We start from the raw sequence: 27816 nt of genomic DNA on the forward strand, positions 1-27816 counted from the left end.
GGAGAGAGCAAAAGTCAGGGGACATTTGCACCCTTCTCTTGGGACCATGGGTCTACTGATTTCAGGGGAAATCTTAGCCCTCAGAGTTTTGACTCCCAGGGGCTCTTGACGACTTGTTATTCTGTTACCACCACTGGCACCATTAGATTGGGGTCTGGGGCATGGGGAGCAGAGAGGGAAAAACAATGTGATTTCCACAGTCTCTCAGCATGTTAAGATTTCCCACTCCCATAGCCAGAGCCCTAGGACTCCTGGTGCTCCCTCTGTGAAGCTGATCATGTACCCAGCACAAAACACCTTCCTCTAGGTATCAAGTGTGTTGTATTGAAACAGGGAATACAAGTGGGGGAAAGGGTAAGCTCACTGCCTCTTCAGAGGTCTTCAAATCCTGGTCTTTTCTCCCAATCCACCTGTATTGTATAATTTTCAGAGACCTCAGATAGTTTCTCCATTCAGTTTGTCCTGGTTTTATAGCTGCATTTAGTAAAAGAGATAAGGGGATTTGTGTTTATTCCTTCTTTTTAGGAGGTGGAAACTGTCAGGACTTAAAAGCAATGACTTTTCTACAACTATGTTATATTGGTTGTAAGTTTCATCTTTGTCAGCTAAGACTTTGAATTTATCTTTACCCAAGACCATATACAATAACTTACAGATAGCAGTCACTTTAAATTTTTTTGACTGGTAAGTGATAATGATATGAAAGGCATCCCAAGCATAAGTGATACCCTGAAAAAAAAGAGGGAAACAATAAAAGTAAATGTTCTAGAAGAGCAAGTTGTCCAAAATGCACAGTTATTAGGTTGATTTTGACAAACGATGGACAAAAGGCCATTAGTGTGGGTTTGCTAAGACTGTGGAGGCTTCATCCTGAAGCTTATGAACAAGAGAGCCTTGGTAGTACTTTAGGAAAGAAATCTGGTAGCATTGAGTATAATGGAATGGACCAGAGAGGGCCCGCTGCAGATACATTGGAGCACATGTCTGAATTGGGAAGGTGGAAATGACACTGGACAGGAGGGAATGCGTGGGAGTGACATTACAGCAGGAAGAAAGTCTGGATTTGGTGATGGACCAAGTCAGAGGGTGAGGAAGACTTTAGATTCAAAACTAATTTCTAAGGCTATTATCCTGGAAGGACAGAGCCACTTACAGGACACAAATCACATGTACAATTTAGACATCTTGTATTCGAGGTGTTATTGGGGTTTCTAGATGGGGATGAAAATTTGGGACTTGGTCAGAGAGGTGAGAACGTGGGGAGAAAAAATAAATTACTTGGTGTCATGGGTAGACTCATGGAGCTGATGCTGTGAGAACAGATAAAATTCACCCAAAGAGAGTAAGCAGAGAAAGGCAGAGGTTGGAAAACACACTGTAGAGGAACGTCTGTTTTTGAAGGTGTGATGAGGAAATGGAGAATTGGAGAGATTGGAGTATTCTCAAATAATGCCAGTTTTGTAGAAACAAAATGAAGAGCTTCTAAGCAGCACAGAAACACCACATAAAACAAGCCTTAACATTTGTTACTGAGGTGAACCCTAATGGCCTTTAAGGTGGGCAGTAGTTTCTCCAGCCGACAGCCAAACTGGGGAGACAGTGAGGGCAGCGAGGTAGAGGTAGTGACCTCTGCAGACCCTCAACAGAGCTGACATGATGTCGAGAACATTGGAGACCTTGAAATCCTCGTAGACTGGAAATAATGTGCTAGTAGAAGAGAGGTGTGGACACAAGAGGGAGAAGATAAAAGAAGGAGTTAAGTTTCAGAGGAGGTGATAGAGAAGCTCTGGAACAATTTGAAGCTGTCTACGGTTACCAGGATGTGTTTCTCTTCTTTCCCATGCTTCTGTGTTACCCTCTCTATGGAATACACCCTTCCTCTCTGCCCTGCCAAGTCCAGCTCACTTCCGAGACATTGTCAGTGAATCCCACACACACCCCCACCCCTGCCAAGAGCTTAGACATCCATCCAGCCATGCTCTTGAACAGGTTGTCCATCTCTCTGTCCTGGACGAGTGGTGCATTCCCATCACCTAAGATATCTCTATTTGTCAACTGAACACAAGAGCAGATTTGGTAGGCATGACGCCTTACAAAACAGGGGGCCCAGATGGTTAAGTGAATTGAGAACATTCTGAGTCTGAATGCTGGGGTTGGTGTTGTCCCAGGTGCTTATACAGACATCCAAGGCAGTATATTTGGATTACCAAGATGAAGTTCCTATGAGTTTTTAAAAATCTCTGATTCGGTGTTATAGTGTCGATTCATCAGTGAGAAAGTGAAATGATGCTGCAGCTCAGGAAGACGTCAGTAAGAAGAGAAACCCCAAGGAAGGCCCTGACCTCATCCTAGACGGGGGTGGAAAATTGGCAGCGCCCTGGGGAGAGTGTCACAGTGTGCGGACGAGGGCGGAGAGGGGTGGTGAGAATCAGTTATGTCAGTTCTAGAAGAGGAGGTGATGCAAGGGAACTCAGCAGAAAATGGCCTCGTTAAGCTTTGTGTCCTTGAGGAGACCAGTGGGGCATAGCACACAGCAGGTGCTCTGTGAGCGTGCCCTGTGGCGTGAATGGGTGGCCGTGATTGCAGGGTAGCAAATACTCCCTTCTTAGCAAGTTGGAGACGGAGCTTGCTACGGCCATGTAGAAAAGGACGGGAGGCAGCAGGCAGGTGGTGAAAGGGACACCTGTGGGCTATACGCCCAGACCACAACCCAACCTGACGGTGAAAACTGAGGTCAGGTCTGCTAGGTGTTCAGAGCTTTGTCCGCCAGTTTGCCTGATGTCAGGCTCTGTACAGTAAATTCCAGGAAATGCAAAAATAAATAAATAAAATGAATTAACTTTATAGCCACCATCCCCAAACAGCCAAAGCAAATCATGTGGTTCTTTTACTGGTCATTAAAATATAGTTATTGGAGAAGGAATTAATTGAGTCAGTGTTCTACTGCAATCAGAAACAAATACCACACTTAGCAACTTGACTTGAAGTAGATTTAGTTAGAAACTGCTGAAATGTGTGACTTTGGGGATAAAAGGAGTTTCCCTTTCCCTTGAAAAAATAACCTTTATTTACTTACACACACACACACACACACACACACACACACACACACACATTCATCCCTACAGAATTTCTTTCCTTTGTTATGAGCCAAACATGACATCTTTTCCTGCTACACTGAAAAAGATCCTTGCATATCACTTGAAAAAGGAGAAGCCATTCAGGAAATGGTTTGGGAACTTTGTTGCACATGAAGAAAGTAAAAACCTGGTCCTTACCTCACAGCCTCACATCATGAATCCCTGATGGATTAAGGGCTCCTGTGTGAAAGGCAAGATTTTAAACCTTCAAAAAGATAAGAAAATGTCTTTCTGGCTCTGGGAAGGGGAGGCTATCTTCAACAAAGACTAAATGCATCACTCACAAAATAAAGTACAAATAAGGTGTGGCTACATTACCACAGGGAGCACCTGCTCATCAAAAGATGGGGTGAAAGAGCAAGTATGAGGCACACAATGGGACAGGCGCTGGCAACTCCAATGGTCCACAAAAGATTAGTATCTAGAGGATACAAAGGACTCTGAAAATCAATTTTAAAAGGTGATCATCCCATTGATGGGTGAAAGATAGAATCAGGAAATTCGTAGAAGAAACCCAAGTGATCAATAAAAATAAAATTTAAAAAAAAGACAAGCAACCCAATTAAAAATAGGCAAAACATTTGAATAGACATTTCCATAATGAAGTTCTATAGACTGTCCATAAGCAGGCAAAGGGATTCTCTACCTCATTAGTCATCAGGGAAGTGGGAAACAAAATCCCTGTGGAATACCATTTCATACTCACTAGGGAAGATAAAGCAGAAGAGTAATACTAAATATTGATAAAGAGGAGGAGAAATTGGAGCTCTTGTACACTGCTGGAGGCATGCAAAGTGATGCAGCCACTTTTGGAAACAGTTTGGCCATTCCTCCAAAGGTCCAGCACAGAGTTGCCATATGACCCTGCGATTCCACTCTTTGGTTTATACCCAGGGAAAATGAGAACATACAGCTGCACGAAAGCTTGTACATAATGTTCATACAACATTATTCATCAAAATCAAAAAGTGAAGACAGTACAATGAGTGAATGAGCAGAATGGGACATGTCCATACCACAGAATATTGGCAATAAGCAGTGGAGTACGATGGTCCACATAGACCAGCTTTTGAACATCAGGCTACATGAAGAGGCTAGTCATAAAAGATCACAGATTATATGATTTATATATTATATGATTTCATTTATATGAAACGTCCAGACAGATCAATACATAGAGTGTTTGCCAGGGACCGGAGGGAGGGGGAAATGGGAAATGATTGCTAACAGGTATAGGATTTCTTTTCAAATAGTAGTGATGGTTGTACAACCATGTGACTATACTAGAAACTGCCAAGTTATGCACTCTAGAAGGGTGAATTTTATGGAATATAAATTACATCTCAATAAACCTGCTGTTTAAAAAATAAAATAAATTAAAAAATAAAAATATGAAAAGAGGCCCAGCATCATTAGGAATCAGACAAATGTGAATGAGATTTAATTTATATCTACCAGTTTGACGAAAATCTTAAAGCACGGACAAGGATATAGATCAATGGAAATCCTCATACACTATTGGTTGGAGAAAAAATTGGCCCGAGCTCTGGAGCACAGTGGGATAGTCGTAACTGAAGCGGATCTTCCACTCGGCAGGCAGCACCTCCCCTCCTGGGTGTGCTCCCCAGAGATACCCCTGCACCTGCTCGCCGGGAATCCCGCTCTGGGGTGTGTACAGCAGATCTGGAGACAGCCCAGCAGTTCCTCAGCAGGAGCATGGGTGAATGAAAACTGTTCTGTTCACAAAACATTATACAGAGTGGAAACGGCGGCCGCTTCTTCATGCTGTAACACGCGGGAATCTTAGAAACACAATTCTGAGTGAAAACAAGCATATTGCACAACATTGCTTTCCGTATGGTGACATTTTTCCTTTAGACCCCAAACCAAGCAGAGCTAAACAGCACAGCGTTCAAGACATGCATACATATGTGGCAAAACTTTCTTTTTTACTTAGTTTTATTTTTTGAGGAGGTAATAATTAACACACATTTTAAAACCTGTGGTCCTCTGGCAGGGAGGAGGCAGACAGGCCAGGAGGCGTGGGCCGTGGCTGCAGTGACTCTGCCAACATTCCTGTCCCCATCCTATGCTTGATGGTTGATTCACAGCAGCCAGTTTAGCATCACACTTGATCACAAAGCTCTAGGCTTAGTTCATATGTTCTTTTGTGTGTATTAAATGCTACATAACAGGGGCATCTGGGTGGCTCAGTGGTAAGCGTCTGCCTTTGGCTCAGGTCATGATCCCGGGGTCCTGGGATCGAGTCCCACATCAGGCCCCCTGCATGGAGCCTGCTTCTCCCTCTGCCTGTGTCTCTGCCTCTCTCTCTGTGTCTCTCATGAATAAATAAATAAAATCTTTTTTTTAAATGCTACATAACAAAAAACTGAATTGCAAACAGCCCTGAGGGGAGGCAGTCACCCCTTCGAACTTGCCTATTTGGCTACGTGGTAGTTCCTAGAAACAGAGTGCCACCAATTACAAAGATGAGATCCTGGCTTCCTTCTCTTGGGCTAAACTGTCATTGGTTTTGTTGTGTGCCTTGTCACAGCCAGTCTCAGGAAGGGTCGTGCAGAAAAACCGCAGCCCTAGGAGCTCCTGCCTTAGGACAACACCAGCTTACAGCGTCCCCCGAAAGCCACAACCCCGTGTGTGCTTCCCTAGTGCCACCGCAAATAAATTACGTACACACTCTGGGGAAAAAAGCTTTCTCCCTCTTCAAATGCAACCCAGGCCACTTTCCAGCAAGTGCTCCACCCAGGCCCCCCAGGAGCCAGTCCTGTGGAGGGAAGCTGAGGTCAGAGGTCTCTCCCGGATGGGGCCACACAGTGCCCTTCAGGAAATGAGGGACAAGCAGGACATTAATACGTATTTGGAAGGTACCACCCCCCCGCCCCCACGTGCCATGCCCTCATCTCCTTATTTGTAAAGTGAAGAGAATGAGAGAAAGAAGCACAGAGATGTCTGGTTGACTTCGAGACAGGCACCCACACCTGGAGGGAAAAACAGCCGGGCGATGGTGTAGGTCCTGGTGCTGACGGGATCCAGCTTGAGGCTTCAGGCTGTTCTCCAGCTCTGGGCCTGTTTCCCCTTCTCTGCCACATAAGCTCCCTGCTCTGTGAAGCCCTCTCCATGCTGCTGACTGGCCTGTGAGTTTCTCACAGGGTCGGGGACCAGCCACCTGATGCTTTCAGAGCAGGAAACTAGGCCCTGGTGGGAGGGAGGGAGAGAGGGGGAGGGCAGAGGACCCTTTCGAATGACAGCACACGGAAAGGCCTTGTGAACTGGAGAGAACTCACAAAATGTAACGCGACGACTGCCACTATTAAGGTCAATTACTAGTAACAAGGATAACATGCATATCAAAAAATAACTCCCTGTTTTATAAGGAGTTAGGGTGAAAACAATTATTTATGAAACATTCCTTTGCCTGCTCTGCTTCACTGCAGTAGTATGCTTTCATAGAAGTGAGCAAAAGTGACCCATGATTTTTTTTAAGATTTTATTTATTTATTCATGAAAGACACACAAAGAGAGAGAGAGAGAGACAGAGATATAGGCAGAAGGAGAAGTAGGCTCCCCGTGGGGAGCCTGATGCAGGACTTGATCCCAGGACCCCAGGATCATGACCTAAGCTGAAGGCAGATGCTCAGCCACTGAGCCACTCAGGTGCCCCAGAATGACCCATGGTTATATCAACTTCTGAACATCCTTTTTTTTTTTTTTTAAGTTTTATTCATTTAATTAATCTCTATAACCAACGTGGTACTTAAACTTACAACCCCAAGGTCAAGAATCACATGCTCTTCCGGCTGAGCCAGCAAGGTGCCCCCAGCTCCTGAACTTCTTGGGTCTATGTGGACATTGCTGTGATTCACTAACACAGAGATATTTTACAGGTGTTCTCAAGTTGTCTTATTTGTATAGTCTTTTTATACTTTAGAGAAGTTTAAATGTGTATTGTACATATGCATAATCAATAAGAAAAAGGTACTTGATTTATAGAATTAACGAGGATCAATCTAAAAGTAAGTTTATAATTAGTGTAAATTTCACAGCTAAAAATCTTTGATAAAAAACAATTTTGGTATTTTTGTCTCATCACATAAGATGTTTTGCAAATAATTAATTGATAAAGCAGTTTAATACTATTAGCAAATTTCTCCTTCTTCTTCTCAAATACACCTGGTAAAATTGTTTGAAGACTTTGGCAGTGTGGAAGTGGATTGAATTTGTTATCAAATGAGTTTTGCAAAAATAAGAAATCATCCTGGGGGCTCCTGGGTGATTCAGTTGGCTGGGTGTTGGATTCTTGGTCTCAGTTCAGGCTGATCTCAGGGCCGTGGGTTCAGGACCCAGGTTGGGCTCTGTGCTGAGCATGGAGCCTACTTAAAAGGAAAAAAAAAAAAAAAAGAATATGAAACAGTCCTTTTCTGGAAGTAATACAATCATTGGTCACTTCTTGCTGAAAATCTGGTGTAAGTCTTAAATTCTAGAACTAGTTAAAAGTTGAATATCAATTACTTTTTTTTTTTTTTGCAAACTATGAGATTTACAAGTATACTTTAATAATTGGCATGAAAGGAGAAACCACAGAAGTTTAAAACTGTTTAGACAAAATGATTTGCTTTCAGTGTTTTATTCTTTCTGTCACTCAGCAATCGAGTAATAAAATGTGCGCCATCAACACTACAACTTTTTTTTTAAATATCCCCCCCAAATAAAAATGTTATATTCCCATTTTAAAAATGCAAAAAGTGCATTATTTTTTCCTCAAGTATTAGGTCTTGTCTGTAGTGAGGTGAGTAGGTTTCATGAATAGAGGAGGGGGGTGAGTCAAAGGAAACAGGCTTGTTTTCCACCGATGACCTTTTAAAAGTTCACGAACAGCAAATATTCATCCTGTTGCCAAAATAGCGGATGATTTCAAAGTCAGGGTGTGAGACGGGTTGCTAAGGAAGTGTTTGGTGGATGCCATTGTGCAGACTGAGCAGCGAGGGCCTTCGGAGGCGGTAGGAAGACAGACGCCCCGAGTCTGGAGAGGCTGGGACTACCTGGCGTCTGCTTCCCAGCAGACAGGGCCACACCGGCTTCTTGTTGTAGCAACAGGCCACTCCTCTGACGTATTTTTGAAGGGTTGGCTTTTGTTTTCTCCACTGTCTTGATAAAATGACTGAGATAAACTAGGAGCAATTTTTTTTTTCACTTGGCTCACTGGGAATCCAATCTAGCTGTTTGCTAGAACATGGACTGTTTTACAGGATGGCCAGTAAGAGCCATCAGATCACTGGCCGCCCCGTCTAACAGCGTTCCACAGGGTGGAACTTTGCTGCTCTCCAGGGCTCCCTTTTGTATGGCGATTCAGAAGGACACCCCATGTAAAGTCACTGGCCCCTCAAAGCCCTTAAGGTCATTGGCCGGCGCTAGCGCTTTCACTCTGGTGAGCTCTCTGGGAATTCTTGTAGAAATATTTAAGAAACAGGGCAGCCTGGGTGGCTTAGCAGTTTAGTGCCTGCCTTTGGCTCAGGGCGTGATCCTGGAGACCTGGGATCGAGTCCCACGTCGGGCTCCCAGTGCATGGAGCCTGCTTCTCCCTCTGGCTGTGTCTCTGCCTCTCTCTCTCTCTCTCTCTCTCTCTCTCTCTGTGTGTCTCTCATGAATAAATAAATAAAATATTTTTAAAAACCACATGATTATCGCTGTATGTCCCTACCATTTGCTTTTTCGCCTTAGCATTCTTTTGAAACGTAAGTATCTGTAATTTCTACTATTGCAAGGCTAGTCCCAAGAGTCTTGCTATTTATTAGTTGCTTTCACAGTGGAATTGAAAGGCACAGAAAGAACAAAAGTTGAAGATAATCATGTCCACATCACATTCATCTCACATTTACACTTTTAGAAGTTCTGTCACTTTTCACTGACGTTATACTTTAGTATTCTTATTGTTTGTTTTTCTGTTTGACTTTCAGAGGGAGATAGCGTTTAAGTTTGAAAGACCTCTCGTTGGAGATTCTTAAAGATGCTAGGGTTACACACAAATGAATTTCCTAGACAATTGCCAGACCTTTTTCTAGTTGAAAAGTTTTGGGGGTTGCCTGGGTGGCTCAGCGGTTGAGCATCTGCCTTCAGCCTAGGGCGTGATCCTGGGGCCCTGGGATCGAGTCCCACATCAGGCTCCTCACGGGGAGACTGCTTCTCCCTCTGCCTGTGTCTCTGCCTCTCTCTGTATGTCTCTCATGAATAAGAAATAAAATCTTAAAAAGAAAAAAGTTTTGAAGGAAGTCTTTCTGAAATGATCTCTTAAACACATCTCAACCTTGGGGCAGTGCCTGGGTGGCTCAGTCAGTTGAGCACCTGACTCTTGGTTTAGGCTCAGGTCGTGATCTCAGAGTCATGAGACCAAGCCCCATGCAGGCTCCACACTCAGCTCGGAATCCACTTGAACTTCCCTTTCCCTCTGCTCTTCCTCCCCGTGCTCTTGCTTGAGCTTTCTATCTCTCTCTTTCTCTCTCAAGTAAATAAATAAATCTAAAAAAAAAAAATCTCTGATACCTCTACTAAATTCTACCTCTGAAACTAGCAATATAGTACTTGTTAATTAAATTGAATTTAAATAAAAAAAACACACATCTCAACCTTAAAAAAAGAAAAAAACCCAAGATGTTGAACGTGCTTATTGAATCATGTGATTGGTTGCAATACAAAATTTCTTTTAAGAATTTCTGGGGCTAAGGGTTGTTTTTCCTTTTTGCAAATGGCCCTGTGTGGTTGTGAGTTCTTATATGTAGATATCCTGGGTTTTACTTATTGTCAAACTGACAGTTATTTTTGCTCTGACCCATGGTTACAACTCTGGAAAGCCGCTCCTTTCTTATCTTCCCTGCTTCTTAATAGATTGCCACCTGGAAATTTTGACAATAGCCTTATGAAGCCATGCTAGCCTTTTATCAGTGGGGAACTCGTTTAGTGCAGAAGCCTCTTTTCTTTCTTATTCTTGGTTCTTGGCTATGTCTTGGTCAAAATAACTAAACCTAAAGATCTGAACTTTTCCAGAATTTGATTCTTAGAAAGAAAAATAAATAAAAATTTGGAAATTAGAAATATTTTCTAATTTTTTAAGTTTATACTGTTGAGAATGTGGAAAAAATAAGCAAGCAATAGGAAACAAGTCGTCATCACAAAATATAAGAACAACTTTTCAAACATTGCTCTCATAGCAACAAGAAGCAAACTTTCTGTGGGACATGATTTCAAATGTGGAAACTTCTAAGGGGACTTATAGTGTTGACATCTATTACTCCAACAAATAGGAGAAATGATGTTTTCAGGGGGAAAAAAAGAGAGATTATTTCTTCTGCCAAAGATGGAAGAGACCCAATATGCATGAGCATATTTTAAAACAATCATTTGTGCTGTTGAAGTAGAAATAAGTGAAAACTCACTAATTTAAACCTGCAGTCATTTAAAACGAAAATTCAGAGTATGGATACATGCTTTCACAGATCATTTTGGCAATCTATTTTAAAAAAGAATCTGACCAAGGGAAATAACAAGGACGAGTCTATTGAAAGAATTTGTATCTGCAGATTAAGAACTTCCCCACTGATGTCTATGAAAAGAGTGGTTTGGGGCCTTGATGCATTCCTGGGGTATCTGCACGAGGAAGGGCTGGAAGGTATCAGCCCATTTCAAGCCATGCACCTCCAAACGCTAAAGTGATGCTGCTTCTGAAATACCTCATCCTTCTGATTTTCACTCTATCACATATTCTTGCTCCCTGGCAAGAATGAGCACAAGCCTGCCTCTCTCATTATGCTAAAGAAAGAGTCAGAGCCTTTGCTCCCACCCCCATAACTAAAGTTCCCTTTAAAATATGTAATAAGAGGGATCCCTGGGTGGCTCAGCGGTTAAGCGCCTGCCTTCAGCCCACAGGACGTGATCCTAGAATCCCAGGATTGAGTCCCACATCAGGCTCCCTGCATGGAGCCTGCTTCTCCCTCTGCCTGTGTCTCTGCCCCCCTCTCTCTGTCTTTTATGAATAAATGAAATATTTTTTAAAAATAAAATATGTAATAAGAAATGATGATGATCGTTAGAGTCTAGAGGGAAGAAGGGACCCTGTTTACAGATGAAGACACAAGCCCCAGAAAGGTAAAGTCCCCGCAGATGAGGCTGCTGCCCTGCAGCCCAGCGGGTCCCCCCGGGGGCGGGCACGGACCAGCAGCTGGGAAGGTCACAGAGAGCATCAGAGACAGGGGCTTCAGGCCAGCTCGAGAGCTTCAGCTGTGGTGTGGAAGCTCAGCCCCTGGAAGCAGAGGCCTTGCACGCCCGGCTCACACCTGGGCTCCTTCTCTCATGCTCTCGGGCTTTCCTAGGCCAGACAGAGGGTGCCGGGGACCCTAAAGGAGCATGTAGCCTCCCTGCGTTGCATTTACTAACGGAGGGGCATCGCACTGGAACTCAAAATAGAATCCTTGCCAAGTGTGTCGTTTCCTTGTCAGACTTGCTGCAAACCGTACAATACTTTATTGTTCGCCTTGTCAGTTAGCCCAAAAGCATTCCGCATTGTTTACATAAGATGTTATCGGGGTTAAATATTGTTTTAGTTTCATAGGAATATGAATATTTAAGGTGGATCTTTTAAAGAAGTATTTCAAACACAACAATACACATATTTATAGGTGGCGAGGGTTCACTTTCAGGTCCAGGACCAAGGCCACCCCCCAGCACCCTGCCGTGGTCAGAGCCCACCAGGCAGCGCTCTGATGGCCGGCCCCCCAGCCCCAGCCCGGCCCCATGCAGCTCCCACGGAAGGAGTCTGCTTCTTTCACTCTGTCATTCCAGAGCGGCCCCCCGGGCTCTGGGTTCCCTGCAATCTCATCAATGCAGCAAATATTTGGGGTCCTGTCTTTCAGCCACAAAGTGATTGCATTGGGCACGAGAGACCGAATGTGAATGAAACAAAAGCCCTGCCCTGCAAACCTCAGTCTGTGAATCAGATTTTGCCACCTGTGCTGTGCCCCTCAGGGGGCCAGCGCCCTGGGTGAGGCGGGAGAGCCTGCCTAGCAGGGGATGGGGACAGCGGCCCACAGGGTGCGTGCAGGCTGGGCCGTGTGCACCGGGGCGGGGGGGCAGCCGGCTGGCAGTGTCTGCTCCTTACCCTCCCCTTCCTTTGTGCTGAAGTCATGACAGCAAGTGGTTAGAGAACAGAGTGACATCTGTATGTCGGAGAGGACACGGAGGATGTATGGAGCCCAGCTGCACAGCTGGTAAACATCTTCCGAGCAGAGATGATGAACCTGGACCCATGACCGTGACAGCCTCCTGGGAGGGCAGGCTGTGTGTTCTGTGAACAGGAGTCCAAAGTGACTCCATTGTTTCTGGGACGGAAATTCAGAGCATGTCTTCAAGCCCTTAAAACTTACATAACTTCTTGAAATAGAAGCTGCCTATTACATATAAATATCTGTGCAGAGAACATTCTGGAAGGATACAAGGGAGAATGCTTCATCTAGGCAGTGAGTATGGCGATTGGGGGTTGGTAGGGAGGCTCCCATTTTCCATGTAACACCTTCCTGTATGTTTGCTTTCTTTTTTAACAGAGCAGATGTTACTTGACCATTCCTGAGTCCTCGAGCACTCAGAAATATGACGCCATTAGATCTGGCCCTTCGATTCACTGCGAGGGGCCCCCCTAGAACTCTTTCCTAGCCTCGAGATGAAAAGCCTGTCTTTTTTTTTTTTTTTTCCTGCTTCTGCATTTAGCTTTGTCTTTGTTTGTTTTTCTTTGGTAATATTTCTATTGTAATGTTTGCATTTCTGTGGCTTCCTCAGGAATAGAGATTGAAACTAGAATCTTGCCAGGACTCCTTTTTATTTTTATAAGACATAGTTGACATACGACATCGTATTACTTACAGGTGTACAACATGATGACTCAATAGCCAGGACTCCTTTTTGAGCAGAGCCACTGTTTTCTTAGATGCTAATATATCTGTTAATAATTTCTGGAATTCCATTATAAGAAAAATTCAATCACAGAATAGATTAGGGATAATCTTTTTATTTACAAGAAGTTTGTGTCTGTAGAGTCCCTCACAATGCTTAAGATAGCATGTTGTATGAATAATTTGTTATATTTCTGTTGCCCACACAAACTCGCAGAGACCAGCATGCTAACAAATGGGCCAGATAGTCCTTATAGTAGAACACGAAGGCTCCTTTCTCTTCTCTAGTCCATATTAGAAAATATGTTATACTTTTTGTTTAGATACCAGGCACTGTCTACTCACAGACAAACTTGCTAATGTTTTACATTTCTATCTGAATGTGATTTCTATGATTATATGCTTTCCAAGATTTTCACAGGGTATATATAAAAAAAAAACTATTAGCAATTAAACTTTTGCTTAATTTTAGTTACATGCTTGGCAGCATATAGGGTGGATCCAGCCAGAAGTCTGCATATATTCTTTCCTTTGGCAGAGAAAAAGGAAGTGATTCTAACAATATGCATCTCTGTTTAAATGAACCAATACAAATTACCACAAGAGCACAAGAGCTGTATCTCGAATTTTTCTTTCTTTTTTTTTTTTTTAGAAATAGGTTACAATTTCAAGACACTGCCCCAGCTAACTCTAAAATTCATGCACGTGGGTTTCTTTTTTTTGGGGCAGACTGGAGCTATCAGATGGGAAAGCCGTGCTGTCTACACAGCAGCCACCAGCTACCTCTGGTTATTTAAACTTAATTAAAACTAGATAACATTAAAATTTTAATTCCTCAGCTGGATGAGCCAATTTCAAGCACTCAGTAGCCACCTATGGCAGATGACCACTGTACAGACAGCACAGATCTAGAACCTTCCATTATCATAGAAAGTTCTACTGGGCACCATTAGTCTAGAATAGACATATTTCATAAACAGTGGGAATGGAAATGTTTCTATAATAATGTCTAAAGTATAATGAAGAATAAGATGCATTTTCATGCAGAGTCTTGTGCAGCAGAACATAACATACACATAAAAACTTTACAGCTTTCTTTGTACTGCTTGCACTCAGAGTGGAATCTCTGACTTTGTGGAACTCTGTGTCTGGTGTGTTTTGCTTGGATTCCTTTTAGACAAAGAGAAGAAAGTGTGAGAAAAACACAGATGATTACGGTCACAGTGTTTCTCTGATTTAATATTGACAGATCTGGTTCAGACGTGGGCACAACATGGCCTTGGGTAGAGTTAGTATATTAATGGCCCTTCGCTGACATTGAAAGAAAAGTGATTTCAGAGAACAATCTTGACATCCTACCTTTTTTCCCTTAGTACTCTTTGGATTTCTTACCCTACATTATCATTATTTATTTATGTTTCATTTATTTATGACATGGTAAGCTTCAAAAGTGCTTAGAAATACTACATGATAGGATTCTTTCCATAGATGTTCTAATGCCATTAATGCATAATCCTCCCCTTCCCTATAAATACAGAAACACTTGAGAGCTAAGTGAAGCACACGTAAAACAAATTACTACCTTACACCACTTAACCAAAATTAACACAAAATAGATCAAAGCCCTTAGCATAAGAGCTAAAACTATAAAACCCTTAGAAGAAACATGGATGTAAACTGTATGACCCTGAAAGCTCAGACAACAAGAGAACAAATGGGTAAACCAGACATCATCAAAATCAAAGATGTTTATGCTTCAAAGGGCACTATCAAAGTGAAAAGACCAACCCACAGATGGGGGAACGTATTTGCAAATCACATACATGGTAAGAATTTACTGTCCAGAATATATAGAGTTCCTCAACTCAACAATAAAAAGACAAATAATTAGTAGTTGTAAGTGAGTAGATATTTCTCTAAAGAAGACATACAAATGGCCAATAGTACATGAAAAGATGCTCAACATCATTAGTTATTAGGTAAATGCAAATCAAAATCACAAGATACCCCTTCACACCCATTAGGGTGGCTGACATAAAATATACAGACATCACATGTCAGCAAGGATGTAGAGAAATTAAAACCCTTGTGCATTGCTGGTGAGAAAGTAAAAATAATGCAACCACTGTGGAAAACAGTGCGGCAGGTTCTTGAAATGTTAAACATAGAGATAGTGCTCTGACCTACCAATGCCCCTAATAAATCTATGCCCAAGATAATTGAAAGTGTATATGCACACAAAAGCTTGTATTTGAGTGTTGATAGGAGTAATAGCATAACAGCCCCAAAGGGCCAAATATCTATCAACTGATAGATAAACACAATATGGAATATTATTCAGCCATGAAAAGGAATGAAGTACTGAATCAAGCTAAAACATGGATGTACCTTATGAGAACTATGCCAGATGGAAGGAGCCCATCACCATGACCAATTGGTGTATGATTCCACTTACATGAAATGCCCGAAAGAGGCGAATCCATAGCAACAGGAAGCAGGTGAGTGGTTGCCAGGAGTTGGGGACAGAAGGAACAGAGAATGAATCTCCACTGGTGTGGCATTTCCCTTGGGGGTGATGCATGTTCTGGAAGTAGATGGCGGTGATAGTCATACAACCTTGTGAGTATCCAAATGCCACTGCATTGTACACTTTTAAAGGATGCCTTATGGGGTGCCTGGTTGGCTCAGTAGGTTAACTGTCCAACTCTTGGTTTTGACTCAAATCACAACCTCAAGTTTGTAAGATCAAGCCCCACATCAGGCTCCATGCTCAGCGCACAGTCTGCTTGGGATTCAGTCTCTCCTTCTGCCCCTCCTCTCTCTCCCTTAAATAAATAAATAAATAAATAAATAAAATCTTTAAAAAATAAAAACTAAAAATAAAGGATGCATCTTATGGTATGTAAGTCTATATTATACTTCAATCAAATATTTTAAAATAAATGTATATTTATATAAACATAATTCTTGGGTTCTTTTTTTAACCTAAGAATAAGTCATTTTTTTAAAAGGATTTTATTTATTCATTCAAGAGAGAGAGAGAACGAGTTTGTGCACAAGCAGGGGGAGGTGCAAAAGGAGAGAGAATCCTCCAGCAGGCTCCTCACTGAGCAGGGAGCCTGATGTGGGGCTCGATCCCAGGACCCTGACATCATGCCCTGAGCCAAAGGCAGATGTGTGACCCGCTGAACCCCCCAGGCCCCTCTAAGAGTATATCATTTGTTTTCAGTGCCATGTGACCCAGTCTTCTAGGGAAATGGAGAGGGAAAAATCTCTAAGCCCAAGTACAGGATGAAATGATCACACGATCAAGTCCATGATTTTATGTAGAACCATATGAAGGCATATCTTTTCGCTTTAGCTAAAAGTATAAATTAGAAGTCAAGTGTGTTATTTGTGAGCCAGAAAATCAATTATAAAACAATGAAAAGTTTAAAAGACTCAAGTAGTTAGCATCTTTTTTAGTCAAAATTGCATGTTATATAATCTTTCAACGGCTGTATAAAAAGAGCCCTGAATCACATAGCGTTCTCACACATCTCTAAAGTTTTGCATAAATGGAATGATTCTGCATGCCCTGGCAAACTATTAAGCACATTATTTCCATTTATTTGTCACCATCTTTGCATCTGTATTTAAATACCCCCAAGTGACTGCTCCTCTGGGAAAGGGGAGGCGCAGTCCCTGCTGAGACCGCACATCTGGTGACTTCATTTCCTGGGTTATAGAAAATCCCCGCCTGGACAGACTGCCTGCAGGAAGGGTTTGCCACATGACAAATAAACAATAAAAATGCGGGCATAAAAAATAAACAATTCGACTAGTTTGCAAAACAAAACAACTGCTTGTAGAATTGACCTTAATTTGCTAACGCCTTCTGAATATTAGCCAGAGTTTCCAGGCCACCGTCTACACTGCATGTGAGGCTTTTCAGCCGGCACTCTGCCTTCATTTCATACCAAATGAAGAGTGAGGACAAGACAAATAAAACTTCAAACAAAACTCTTCCAAGGTCTTGTGAGCAATGCGTAACTAGGTAACGTAGCATATATAAGGATGAATCTTCCTATCGAGACAAGCGATCTTTCCAGGCTAAACATTTTATTTCAGGTAAACATTAGTGAATGTCGTACCATGCACAGGGTGTGCACAAGCAGCTAGAAATGAACCCCTTTCTCATGGTGCCAGTCACCCCAACCTGTCAGTGATGGAGACTCTGCTTTCTCGTACACGCATGTGTTCCCTTCCACTTCTCACGGAGCTGCCCGTGGAGATGGCGGTGGCCGAGGGGCCGGAGACTGTAGTGAGTAAGGTGGATGGACAGCAGCTGCACCTGGGAACCAAGGAAGATTCATTGTTGTTTACCTACTGATATTTTACTGACTCTGTCCTTAAAAAATATGTTGCCATTTCAGAGGAGATGTTTTAGAAAAAAACAAACTCAATTTTTCAAAACCAGACATGGAAAGGTTTCAACAAATTACTCTTTTGTTTAAATTAATTGCTACAGAATACAACACAGGCTGTATCTAAAGTCTGTAGATTTTTTTGCACAAGGAATCATGATCACAGTAATATTGTCCCATCTAAAGTGTTTGATTTTTTTATTTTTTATTTTTTGCAAGCAGATTTTTTTAAATTTTTTTTTAAATTTTTTATTTATTTATGATAGTCACACACACAGAGAGAGAAGCAGAGACACAGGCAGAGGGAGAAGCAGGCTCCATGCACCGGGAGCCCGATGTGGGATTCGATCCCGGGTCTCCAGGATCGCGCCCTGGGCCAAAGGCAGGCGCCAAACCGCTGCGCCACCCAGGGATCCCGCAAGCAGATTTTTAACACTAGAATATATTGAAACCAGTGTGGTTTTTCTAAATTGGTTTGTAATATCTCCCATTTTTCGAGTGCATATGAGGAAAGTACTAATATTCCTTTTTTTCCAGGTGGGAAAACTGAGATTCAAAATGATGGGTGAAAAGCCCAAAGGCAATAGCTAAGTATCAGAGCAGGGATTCAGACCCCAGGTCTCCCTGTGGCAGAGCCAAATGTTTAAGCCCTCTGTGACACTGCTCTGGCCACAAGCAAACCTTGCATTTCTCCTGGGTTTTCTCCTGCTAAACGGAATTTTGTTATGTTAAAGGCAACGGTGCTCACTCCACCACTTACTAGCCGAAGGATCTTGGGCATCAGCCTCCTTATGTGTAAAATGGGCAACAATAACGTGGAAATGGTTATTTCTACCTTATGATTGTTGTCAAGATTAAATGAATTACCACAAGTGCCTTGCTCAGAACAGCACCTGGACCATCGGAAGCTTTCATTAAGAGATATTATTATGTACAAGAGGTTTTCTATGCCTACAGCTCATGGTCAGACTAAGTAGAATGCACATATATTGAAATATTTGTGTCGTGCAGTGTAGTGTGAATAACACAAAGCCACGTAAGTATGGCCGGGGGCTGCTGTTTAAAACCTTGTTATCTGGCTAGACAGAGCAGAAACATATGAGATGACAAGTGACATAAAATATTTAAACAAATCTCCCCAATAAAAGAAATATCATGGTGGGATTGTCGGGAAAGAACATTATGGCGATGCCTTTAAGGAGAGCAGAGATTTAGGTGAGCTGATGGCAGGCAGTGCCAGGGAGAGGGATTGCGGAGGTCTGGGGGGTGCCTTCAGGCCCTCCTCCAGGAACCAAGGAAACCTTCCAGCAGCTAATGAGCACTGACTGCGTTGTACAAGCCCTAATCACATATGGGTCAGTGAGTCACCAGATTTTGGACCAAGCCTTGCGTTAGTCTGTGGCCAATTTTTGGCATAAACAATTTCCTTTTTTCTCTTTCCCAGACTTTAAAAGGTTTTGTCGTTGCTGGATTAGGTTTATTTCTTCTTTTTCTTTGGTTTTCCTTCCTTCCCCCCTTCTTACTCTCTTTCATGGTGTGTGTGTGTGTGTGTGTGTGTGTGTGTATTTGGTGAGTCCACATGCCTGACACGCTAGCCATTGGAATGAGGGACACCTGCTATTTGGGTGGAGAGGGACAGACCCTGTCCCAGAGCTGGCTGAGAAAACTGAATATATACCATGCAGAAAAAGAGTAAGTATTTGTCTGAGAAAAACTATGTGTGAGTGACAAAGTTTTCCCAGTCTAAAGTGACACACACAAAAAAAAGATACAGTGAGATTTTTATAGAGTTATCCTTACTGACTTGCATGTTGGTCACATATTCGTGTTCTAATTCACTGAATTTGTAATGATCCGTGGTACGAGGCGATTGTAAAATATATTTACAGAACAGGTCTACACAACTGGAAATTGGTTTCTTGTGTCTCCTCCACCACTACCACCTTTTCTTTAAATGTTTCTGAAATCCAAAGATCTGGGGACCACTGATAGTAGGTTGCAATGAATCTTTAAAAAAAGTATTGCTTAGAAAGGCCGGGCTGTGGATTTTCATGAGGAGCAACCGTGCAAATGGTCATTCACTGGGTACACGGGGACTTCTTATCACAGAAGGCAGTTCTAGCCACATGACAGGATGTATTTTTAAATTTTTTAATTTTTATTTTGTTTAAAGATTTTATTTATTCGTGAGAGACACAGAAGGAGAGAGGCAAAGACACAGGCAGAGGGAGAAGCAGGCTCCCTGCAGGGATCCCCATGCAGGACTCAATCCCAGGACCCTGGGATCACAACCTGAGCCAAAGGCAGACGCTCAACCAATGAGCCACCCAGGTGCCCCCGGGATGTATTGTTTAAATAATTATATTATAATTCACATCTCACTTTTCTTTGAAAAGTATTTCTTTAACTGCTTTACTAATTTTAGCAGATATAATAAATATGCATTTACTTTATACTGCATATTAATTCTTTGCATCAAAACACCAAGCTTTTTATATCTATACTAACTGAGCCTGCTTTCTAAATCTGCTACTTTTAAGCATTTTGTCGTGACCTGGTGTCTTAACCTCATGTCGATCATTTGAAATATAAAGAAAAAGCCAGGCTTGTATATCTGGCGAAACTGAGGGGAAAATGAGACATGTGCTTACAAAATGACGATGGACCCTGCAGAGATATTGCAGGTGACCAGAGGACAGAACAGGAAAAATGAATGGAACAGGGAATTCTGTGACACACCCGAGCACAGATGTACTTCCCTCCGTCCCGAGGCCCACACCTGACTTAACTTGATGCGTGCAGATTTCTGTAGCGTTCACATTCTCTCGCTGTCGCAGGAAAGGTAATTTCATCTCATATTCCCTTCCTGTCTCTAGTTGACTTGACCAGCTTGCGGTAAACTCTCTGAGAGGCAGAGCAGAAGGGGGCTTTGGAGCCAACCAGGGCCATGCGGACCCCACACCCACAACCGGGATCACTTCTCTGACACTTGCCAGCCATGGGACTGGGGACAAGTCCCTACATTTCTGTGAACAACATGTCCTCACTTTAAAAGGATCCCCATAATGTCTGTATTGAAGGATTTAATAAAATGAGAGCAATGTGAGGGCACAACAAGCATTAGCCCTAATGTCTCCACTCCAGGAGGCAGGACAAGTAGGATCCCTCTATTTTATTCTCTTGGATGCATGCAGTAAAATGTTTAGCACACATACTTCACTCAGTCCTTCATTCAACAATATTCACTGAAAACCCTCAACCTGGTGTGATGGGAGAAGCATGAGGAGGAGCTCAGCAAACCTGGTGCAGGCCACTGAACAGCCGTGGGGCGCAGGAAACTGGATCCACTTGCCCAGACCTTGACCTCTTCATCTTTAAAGTGGGGTTGTCAGATGAATAATTGTTTGAAGTACGAAGGGAGGGATGTAGGAAGGGAGGGATGCAGGAAGGAAGGAACAAAAGGAAGAAGATAGAGGTGGAAGGAAGGAAACAATGCTAAGGTTGAAATAAATGCTTTTGGTGAACTGTGAGTCTTGATAAGACAAAAGCCACATGTTTTCTAATCCAGAATGTGACGACAGAGGAGAACCGTGTGCTTCTAAGTTACGTGTCATCATTCAAAATAAAGGAAAGAAAAGTCAGAACACATTTTTCTAAAAGGAGCAGTAGTGACAGTGCAAACCAACACCCTTTGGAAATCCAGTGGCCGCGTCCAGCACGGGAGCAAACCCACGGATGCAGCTGACCGTGCTCCCGACGGGCCTGAGCTGGGAGAGGCAGCTGGCACTTTGCAAATGCTCACAAAATGTCAATGACGGCGATGGTATTAGTAATTATAATATCAGTTACTTCGAGTATCATTAGCATCACTACACCGGCTGGGATGCACCAGTGCTGTCATTCCACTGGTGAATGCGTACATAGGGCGTTGTAGACCGCCGCTTTATATGTAATAAGATGCCGCTTGGGAATAAAGTCTGATGGGAGAATAATATTTATAGGAAGCTTAGAACTTCATGGGAGAGAAGTGGATTAAAAATGACTACCCATAAAGCAGAGAAATGAGTTAAAATTCTATAGAGTAAGGAGCAAGTCTGGTAGAGAAATCTGAAACAGAAGGATGGTGGGAACATCTCGGGGGAGATGCTATGATGGTGCATGTTGTTTCTCTAATGTTGGGATAGATGGGGCAACCAAATCCATGTTCAGGAAAAGTCAGCATGGAAGTGGGTTTTAAGTAACCCCCAGTACGTGGAGGTGCATGATGTAATTTTCCTGTGGCTGCACCGAGTGGCCCCAGGAGCAGGTGGGAGACTGGCCTTCAGATCGCCGTGTTCTTGGCTGTGAGACTGTGGAGGAAGAATCAGATCACCGTGAGACTCTAGGCCTGGGAAAGGCACTGTGCGTTGCACACCAGGGGCCTCCTACCGTGTGCCGTGTCCCCTACTCCTGGCAGGGTTCCGGGTCCTGTACTCATATAGGAACGTCTGGAACATTAACTTACAGCTGCGCCCGAGCCTCACTGCAGCGATCACAGAAGACAGAAATGCACCGCCAGCTCTGCTTCCCTGCAGAGCCCTGGGCCGGCATGTCCAGGCCCCATCCAGTTCCCCCAAAGACTTCTTCTCTGTGATCCTTGAAAAAGGAAGTTTATGGGTACGGGCCATGCCATTCCTCACCACTCTAACCCTGGAGCACCCAGAGGTGCTGGACAAAGTGTCCAGGGAACTATGGATGCATGTCTGGTCATGGGATGAAGACATCTTGGAGCCCCGGAGCATCCTGGCTGCTATAGAGAAGGCTGGCATGTCTACAGAACAAGCCCAGACTCTTCTGGAAAAGATCTCAACACCAAAGGTGGAGAACAAGCTCAAGGAGACCACTGCAGCAGCCAGCAAATATGGGGCCTTTGAGTTGCCCGTCACCGTGGCCCATCTGTTTGGCCAACCCACATGCTGGCTGGCTCTGAGCTGATGGGATTGCTGTCCCCGCCCCCTCCGCGGGTAGGGAAGTGGAAGGGCCCTGTGCCTCCAGCCATAAATGCCAGATTCTAAGGGTGGCCAGGGGAAGCAAATCTATTGGAGGAGGAAAGCAGACCATCTGCTTACCCTTCTTCCACTGTGCGACACAAGGACTCTGGGTTCCCTGACTGGCAGAGGCTCCTCTGTGGCCCTGGGGGGTGTGGGGAGGGGGCTGCACGGTGCACCACCTGCCTTTAGTCTCATGGCTGCTCTTACTTCCACACGTCACAGTTGCCTTTTGAGAACCCCAAACTCTGCTTTCCCTCAGAAGAGACCTAATGCCATTAGGCATTAAACACACACACACACACAATTAAACAATTAAACTCCAATTCGAGAAAGCTTTGCAACTGAGCTCTCTAGCTGGGTTACCTGTACGTGCAAAGAGAAGAATATGGAATAATTTAGGAGATATCTTGCTCTTTAAGAGGAAAACATTTCTGCAAACAAACCACAGGAGACTCTCAACCATAGGAACCAAACTGAGAGTTGCTGGAGGGGAGGAGGATGGGGAGATGGGGTGATGGGGTGACTGAGGGATGCGCATCGAGGAGGGCACGTGATATAATGAGCACTGGGTGTTATATAAGACTGATGAGTCACTAAATTCTACCCCTGAAACTAATAATACACTATATGTGAGCTAAATTAAATTTAAATTAAAAAAAAAGTTTTTTAAAAAGAAAAGAAGTATTTCTGGAAAAGAATCATGGAATTAAATTGCATAGGCTTTATTTAAGAATCCGAATCACTTTACATGCCAAATTATAAAACTAATATTAGCCTTGGCTCAACACATTTTTACCAATATACACAATTGAGCACAAAATAATTTTACGTGAGAAGTAGAAAAGCAACAAAAACAATGGTACTTCCCAGACATGGTTTAGAGCTCACTTTTCAGCCCATGTCAAGTATAGTTTAAGAAAAATGAAAAAGCTGAGAACAGAAAAATAATTAAACCCGGCACGTAGGCCCAGGGACCTGTGGGATCTGGGCGCCTCCACAAACTGCTCTGGATCTAATTTTCCACATTTTCAGTGAGGAGATTGGACAAACTCACCTTGAGGGAAAGTCTTCTCAGACATGACTGTTTCATGATCTGTCCAGCGGGTAAAAAGTACTGCCAGCTGGAAACTGTCTTCAGAGACCCATGAATGAGGCTATGGGTTGTGCCATGCTCTCCCTTAATATTCTTTTCTTCATGTGGGGAGTGGCTTGGTGCCTTTGGGGCCACATTGCCACAGAGTGGAAGCCACCTAACTGAGATCTTAGTGAAGCATGCTTTCACTCCTTGAGAGACAAGTAAAGCACCACGTCCTGGCCCCCAGCAAGTGATGGTCTGGCCCTGAAGACCAGGCAGGCCCTCAACTGCACTGATCCCACCTCATGCCGAGTGAGAATCAACCGAGAGATTTAGGATGTCTCCACACTTCCGTGCCTTGTGTGGCATTTGTCATGTGTCACGAAGCTCACCTCTGTCAGGAAGCAACCCAGGAAACATGAATACCACCTGAGTATGTTAAAGATTTGTTTATTTGAAAGAGAGAGAGAGTGGTGGGGAGGGGCAGAGGGAGAGAGAGAGTCTCAAGCAGACTCCACACCGAGCGTGGAGCCTGACTCTGGGCTCGATCCCAGGACCCTGAGATCATGACCTGAGCCGAAACCAAGAGTTGCACCCTCAACTGGCTGAGCTACCTCACCTCTCATCTTCTTTTTAAAATGCATTTTGGACATGTCTCAGAGAAGTTTCACCTGGACAGAACCACCCTAATAACAAGGTCTCACAACTGCTTTGGGATTCTGCTGTGGGTGTCACACGGGATTGCTCCTGGCCGTGAGAGGAGGGCCCTGGGCTTCCAGTGCCCCTTACCATAGCCAGCAGCTGGCACACTGGGCATCAGATCACGCTGCCTCCTCAGATGTCTGCATTCACAGTAATTTAAGCCTATCTGATTTCTTTTCATTTTTCTATAAGTAAACGAATGTTTTCCAAGACTTTAAGATGCGGTAATGAGAAGTAGAATCCGCCTGCCTTTGGCCCAGGGCGCGATCCTGGACACCCGGGATCGAATCCCGGGTGCATGGAGCCTGCTTCTCCCTCTGCCTGTGTCTCTGCCTCTCTCTCTCTGTGTGTGACTATCATAAATAAATAAAAAAATAAAAAAAAAAAAAGAGAAGTAGAATCCGACTTCAAGGCAACAAATATCATGCCTTGCCAGAATGAGCAACCGAAGTGCAGACTTTGAACAATCCAAATTGTGCAACAATGTTGAAAAGAGAACCTTATTAAATACGTGGGCTTTTTTTTTCATTGAAAAATCAAGTCAGAAAAACATAATAATCTAACTTTAAGTGTTTAATGTCAAGAAGCATCTGTTGTAGCCTTCCAGTTATTGTTACTAATTGTGATTTGGGCGAAGAATGAATACTCATCAAAGAAACAACACATATGATAGTTCAATTTCCTGCCATGTTTTAGAGATTTTTGTCTCTGGAGAGCTACCAATGAACCAGAAAATTATCAGAAACCAAAATGAGCATATCCTTTTTTCAGAAAAAAAAATTAATCTTGTAAAGTTGCTACTTCTTTCTAAATTATTTTATAAATCAGTATTCCAATAAATAGGTGAAAATTATTTTTAATGAGATAAAGTGATTCTAAAGGTCACATGGCAAAACAAATACGTTGAACATTGCTCTACCAAGGACCCCTGGGTGGTGCAGTGGGTTAAGGGCCTGTCTTCAGCTCAGGTCATGATCCCGGGGTCCTGGGATTGAGTCCTGAGCCGAGCTCCCTGTTCAGTGGGGGACCTGCTTCTCTCTCTGCCTCTGCCTGGTGCTCCACCTTCTTATGCTCTCTCTTTGTCAAATAAATAAGTAAATCTTTTTAAAAAAGAAAATCGCCCTACCAGATATTAAAACACATTAGAAACCTCAGTAATTAAAACAATGATAAAGGTATATGATACACTTCAGTCAATGCAAGAGAATAGAAAGTCCAGAAACAGGGCCCAAACACACGAGAGAATTTTGCATCCCCTGAAATGACTATTTAAAAATGGTGTCGGAAAACATTGCTGTCATCTAGAAAAAGTTGTACATGGATCAATATTTTATCTTGTACCCCAGTATAAATTCCAAATGAAAAAAGATTTAAATTTTTCCAAAATAAAGTCATAAAAATACTAGAAGAAATGTCAGGATCTTCTTATAAACCCAGGGAAGTAATGGCCTAACCATATTTCAAAATTCAGAAACCATAAAAGATAAGATTGATTCATTTAACTTTGTTTGAAGAGAAAACTTCTGCAACATGCCATAAACAAAGTAAAATGGCAAGGGGTAAAAAACGGAAAAGAAATTTGCAGCTCCCACAAATCAACCAGAAAAATGGATTAATATCTTAATAGAAGAAGGGAGGTGGGCACACAGGATGTAAACATTGAATTCAGAGGGAAGGAAATAATAGTGACCCCTCAACATCTGAGTGATACCCAGCCTCCCCACTGAGATACCATTTTTCATGTAAGAATTAAAAACAATAAGACTTTAAGGAAACAGGCATAGCCATACATTGCCGATGAAGAGCAGTCTGGAAACATCCATCAAAGGCAGAGAAATGTACACCCTGAATAGCTTTAAACAACCTGCGCTTGTGCCCATTCACTGTGGCACCGTCCCCAGATGCAAAGCCTAGAAACAACCTAAATGCCCACCAGCGTGGAAATGCCGAGATAAAGTTTGCTCTATCCATGCACCTACCTCTCCGTGTTGTTATAAAAAAGAATGAGGTCTATGTTCTGAGTTGGAAGGGTCTCCAAGAGAGGTTATGAAAAGGATAAGAATGCACAACTTTGGGTTGTAATAGAGGCAAGCACGTGTTCATATTTGCTTAGATCTGCATGCCTATCTGGAAGGATCCAGAAGGAAAACAGTAACTGCTCAGCTCTTTGGGGCTGATGGACAGTAATGGTGAGCAGACGGGAGGTGAGCTGCTCATATATGACTGTAGTTTCTTTCTTTCTTTCTTTCTTTCTTTCTTTCTTTCTTTCTTTCTTTCTTTCTTTCTTTCTTTCATTTTCTTTCTTCTTTTAACAATGTGAGTGCATAACTTTCTCAAAAACTAAGCAAACAGCTTAAAAGTCAGAAACCCGCTGGAGCAAAGTGTTTCTGGATGCTTCCATTTTCCCAAAAGAACTTCCCCAGTCTTTTTGATACTGCAAGTTAAAAATAATTTTCCTGGCATTTCTAGCATTACCTTATTGTCAGAGAGTATTTTCAGGTTTTCCCCCAGAGATGGTTCATCTGGCGTTGGGGTTCCACCCAGGGCTTGGATTTCTCTAGGGTGCCGGGTTCAAGGTTGTCCCTGGAACATGCCCTGGGACAGGAAGAACACTGACACTGGGGGAAGTCAGTTCTCGGAGTGCCCAGGGTGAGAGGCAGAAAGAGGACTGTTGGTCCATAGGCTCCAGCATCTCTGGGCACGTGCTTCTGCTTCTGCCCTGCCCTTCTGAAGTGCTGAAGGAATGGGACATCTAAGGGGGGTGCTCTGGAGACCCCCAGTCTCCGTCCGGAAGCCCAGGGCCTCTACCCTGCCTCTTCCAGATGTGCAGAGGTGTGGCACTTGCCTCTCTGTTGCATTCGCTCCCCTGTTTCCCTTCGCCCTACTGTTCCCAAGCCCAACTCACTGTTTCTCAGCCATTCTTCCAAATTATTAGGTAATTGGAAGCTTGTTTGATAGTGAAGACTAGACACCCTGCTTTTTGTGCTGTAGTTTAAGGAAAAGAATGTCTTTGAGAGAGGATAGAATGACACTGATGGAGAGAAGTCCTCCAAGAAAGCCTTGTCTAAACACACAGAGTGAGTCCCTGAGATGCCCAGCTACGTGATCATTTTAAAGACCTTCTTTCCACCCGGGTAACTGTTTATTTTACAAATCTTACAAGTCAGCTTCATTAAGCACTCTAAAGGTGATAACTTGTAATTACTATTTTACAGTATGAGAGCCAGGACACTATTAGCCTCAAATAATGATTGCTACCCAGAGATTTCATTAAAAGTACACCTTTTCATGCGCAAACACAGAATGACTCAGGGCTTGGTCCTTCGGGTCACAGGGCCACATGGGGGCTGCTGCGCTCAGCTTCCTCTAGCTTTCTGTGAATGGAGGGCATGAGGACTTCTTAAGAGAAGCTTCATAAAAAAGGAAAAATATTTATAGGAATTTATTTCTGGGCTGCCCTGGGTCAGTCCGAGTGGAGAGGGGAGGGGACAGGATGACCATGTCTTTTTTCTT

At 43.2% G+C, this 27816-nt stretch overlaps 1 protein-coding gene and 1 pseudogene across 4 annotated transcripts in view; both read left to right on the forward strand.

Annotated features, from left to right (window-relative positions):
* The window catches only part of PDE10A (phosphodiesterase 10A), a 591886-nt gene that overhangs the window by 181494 nt on the left and 382576 nt on the right, over window positions 1-27816 (forward strand). The window lies entirely within an intron of this gene.
* On the forward strand, window positions 17364-22852 carry LOC112932968 (glutathione S-transferase kappa 1 pseudogene; annotated as a pseudogene).

The sequence above is a fragment of the Vulpes vulpes genome, chromosome 1 (genome assembly GCF_048418805.1).
Source record: "Vulpes vulpes isolate BD-2025 chromosome 1, VulVul3, whole genome shotgun sequence".
Taxonomy (NCBI): Eukaryota; Metazoa; Chordata; class Mammalia; order Carnivora; family Canidae; genus Vulpes; species Vulpes vulpes.